General features: G+C 43.1%; 1 non-coding gene across 1 annotated transcript; it reads left to right on the forward strand.

The window, feature by feature from the left end:
- Nucleotides 1-3,543: 3,543 nt before the first annotated feature.
- Nucleotides 3,544-3,651, forward strand: LOC148581080 (small nucleolar RNA R71). Its single transcript, XR_015897169.1, has one exon. It is a non-coding gene; the product is annotated as a small nucleolar RNA R71 (small nucleolar RNA).
- The last annotated feature ends 267 nt before the right edge of the window (nt 3,652-3,918 follow it).

Genomic DNA, 3,918 nt, shown 5'->3' on the forward strand with positions numbered 1-3,918 from the left:
ATTGGAACTTAATTCTCCTAGGGAGGTGTTGATTTGCTCCCAATAATTTTGTGGAGGAAAGTGCATCCCTTGAGGCATCTAAGGGATTTCATGATGAGGAATTTCCTCATGCTCTTGTCCATGAGTGGGCTCTCTTGTTTGCTCTATCCTTTTCTTAGTGATGGACTTGTCCTCATTAATGAAGATGTCTTCCTCTATGAATTCCAGCTGAATTGCAGAGGTGACAAATGAGATGAGGGAAGGCTAACCTTGCCAAAGTAGAGGACTTGTCCGCCACCTTGTAGAGTTCTAGGGATATAACCTCATGAACTTCTACTTCCTCTCCAATCATGATGCTATGGATCATGATAGCCCGGTCTATAGTAACTTCAGACTGATTTCTAGTGGGAATGATTGAGCGTTGGATGAACTCCAACCATCCCCTAGCCACGGGCTTGAAGTCATGCCTTCTTAGTTGAACCGGCTTCCCTCTTGAATCTCTCTTCCATTAAGCGCCCTCTTCACAAATGTCTATGAGGACTTGGTCCAACCTTTGATCAAAGTTGACCCTTCTAGTGTATGGGCATGCATCTCCTTGCATCCTGGGCAAGTTGAGTGCCAACCTTACATTTTCTGGGCTGAAATCTAAGCATTTCTCCCGGACCATTGTAAGCCAATTCTTTGGGTCCGGGTTCACACTTTGATCATGGTTCTTGGTGATCCATGCATTGGCATAGAACTCTTGAACCATTAAGATCCCGACTTGTTGAATGGGATTGGTGAGAATTTCCCAACCTCTTCTTCGAATCTCATGTCGGATCTCCGGATATTCACCCTTTTTGAGCTTGAAAGGGACCCAGGGATCACCTTCTTCTTGGCCACAACTTCATAGAAGTGGTCTTGATGGACCTTTGAGATGAATCTCTCTATCTCCCATGACTAGGAGGTGAAAGCTTTTGCCTTCCCTTTCCTCTTTCTAGAGGTTTCTCCAGCCTTAGGTGCCATAAATGGTTATGAAAAAACAAAAAGCTTTAGCTTTTTCCACACCCAACTTAGAAGATTTGCTCGTCTTCGAGTAAAAGAAGAAAAAAAGGGAGTAGAAGAAGAGGAAATAGAGAAGATGGAGGGGTTTTAGTAGTTCGGCCAAGGGGGAGAAGTAGTGTGTTTGATGTGTGAAAATGAAGGAGTGAAGATTGGTTTATATAGGAGTGGGGAGAGGGGTAGGGTTCGGCCATGTATGGGTGGGTTTATGAGGGAAAGTGATTTGAATTTGAATGATGAGGTAGGTGGGGTTTTATGATGGATGGATGTGGATTGGTGAAGAGATTATGGAGAAGAGGATAGGATTTGATAGGTGAGGGGTTTTTGGGGAAGAGTTATTGAGGTGATTGGTGAAGGGTATTTGGGGAAGGGTGTTATGGGAAGGTGTAAAGAAGAGAGAGAGATATGAGGTAGGTGGAGATCCTGTGGGGTCCACAGATCCTGAGGTGTCAAGGATTTCTCATCCCTGCACCATGTTGGCATGTAAACGCCCCCTTGATTGCTAATCCTAGCGTTAAACGCCAGGTTGCTGCCCATTTTTGGCGTTTAACGCCAGCTTTTCTCCCCTTTCTGGCGTTTAAACGCCAGCTCTGTGCCCATTTTTGGTGTTAAACGCCCAAAATAGTGCCAGACTGGGCGTTTAACGCCCACTCTGCTACCCTTACTGGCGTTTAAACGCCAGTAAGCTTCTCCTCCAGGGTGTGCTATTTTTAATACTATTTTTCATTCTGTTTTTGCTTTTTCAGTTGTTTTTGTGGCTTCACATGATCATCAACCTACAGAAAACATAAAATAACAATGGAAAATAAATAGATATAATTAAATAAAATTGGGTTGCCTCCCAACAAGCGCTTCTTTAATGTCAATAGCTTGACAGTGGGCTCTTATGGAGCCTCACAGATACTCAGAGCATGATGATGGCCTCCCAACACCAAACTTAGAGTTGTAATGTGGGGGCTATATTTGACTCTACATTTAGAGAAGCTTTTCATGCTTCTTCTCCATGTTTACAGAGGGAGATCCTTGAGCTTTAAACACAAGGGAGTCTTTATTCACATGAAGGACCAATTCTCCTCTGTCAACATCAATCACATCTTTTGTTGTAGCTAGGAAGGGTCTGCCAAGGATGATGAATTCATCCACACACTTTCCAGTGTCTAGGATTATGAAATCAGCAGAGATGTAGTGGCCTTCAACCTTTACCAAGACATCCTCTACAAGTTCATAAGCCTATTTTCTTGAATTGTCTACCATCTCTAGTGAGATTCTTACAGCTTGTACCTCAAGGATCCCTAGCTTCTCCATTACAGAGAGTGGCATGAGGTTTATACTTGACCCCAGGTCACACAGAGCCTTCTCAAAGGTCATGGTGCCTATGGTACAAGGTATTGAGAACTTTCCAGGATCCTGTCTCTTCTGAGGTAATCTCTGCCTAGTCAAGTCATCCAGTTCTTTGGTGAGCAAAGGGGGTTCATCCTCCCAAGTCTCATTACTAAATAACTTGGTATTTAGCTTCATGATTGCTCCAAGGTACTTAGCAACTTGCTCTTCAGTAACTTCTTCATCCTCTTCAGAGGAAGAATACTCATCAGAGCCCATCAATGGCAGAAGTAGATTCAATGGAATCTCTATGGTCTCTGTATCAGCCTCAGATTCCCATGGTTCCTCATTAGGAAACTCCTTGGAGGCCAGTGGACGTCCATTGAGGTCTTCCTCAGTGGAAATCACTACCTTTCCCTCCTTTGCACATTCGGCCATGTGGGACGTGTTTATGGCCTTGCATTCTCTCTTTGGGTTTTCTTCTGTATTGCTTGGGAGAGTACTAGGGGGAGTTTCAGTAATTCTCTTACTCAGCTGACCAACTTGTGCCTCCAATTTTCTAATGGAGGATCTTGTTTCATTCATGAAACTTAGTGTGGTCTTAGATAGATCAGAGACTATGGTTGCTAAGCAGAACTATTCTGCTCAGAGTTCTCTGTCTGTTGCTGAGAAGATGATAGAAAAGGTTTGCTATTCTCTGTCTGTCTCTTCCACCATTACTGTTGTTAAAGCCTTGTTGAGGCCTCTGTTGGTCCTTCCATGAGAGATTTGGATGATTTCTCCATGAAGGTTTATAGGTGTTTCCATAGGGTTCTCCCATGTAATTACCTCTGCCATTGCAGGCTTCTTAGGGTCATAGGCTTCTTCTTCAGAGGAAGCCTCTTTAGTACTGCCTGATGCAGCTTGCATTTCAAAAAGACTCTGAGAAATCATATTGACTTGCTGAGTCAATATTTTGTTCTGAGCCAATATGGCATTCAAAGTATCTATCTCAAGAACTCCTTTCTTCTGAGTTGTCCCATTATTCACAGGATTTCTTTCAAAAGTGTACATGAATTGGTTATTTGCAACCATTTCAATGAGTTCCTGAGCTTCTTCAGGCGTCTTCTTCAGATGAAGAGATCCACCTGGAGAGCTGTCCAATGACATCTTGGACAGTTCAGACAGACCATCATAGAAGATACCTATGATGCTCCATTCTGAAAGCATGTCAGAAGGACACCTTCTGATCAGTTGCTTGTATCTTTCCCAAGCTTCATAGATGGATTCACCTTCCTTCTGTCTGAAGGTCTGGACTTCCATTCTAAGCTTACTCAATTTTTAAGGTGGAAAGAATTTGGCTAGAAAAGAACTGACCAGCTTTTCCCAAGAGTTCAAGCTTTCCTTAGGTTGTGAATCCAACCATATTCTAGCTCTGTCTCTTACAGCAAAGGGAAAAAGCATAAGCCTGTAGACCTCGGGATCAACCCCATTGGTCTTGACAGTGTCACAGAGTTGTAAGAATTCAGCTAAGAACTGATAAGGATCTTCCAATGGAAGTCCATAAAACTTGCAATTTTGTTGCATCAGAGAAACTAA

The sequence above is a fragment of the Arachis ipaensis genome, chromosome B10 (assembly GCF_059453495.1).
Source record: "Arachis ipaensis isolate K30076 ecotype BB chromosome B10, ASM5945349v1, whole genome shotgun sequence".
Classification (NCBI taxonomy): Eukaryota; Viridiplantae; Streptophyta; class Magnoliopsida; order Fabales; family Fabaceae; genus Arachis; species Arachis ipaensis.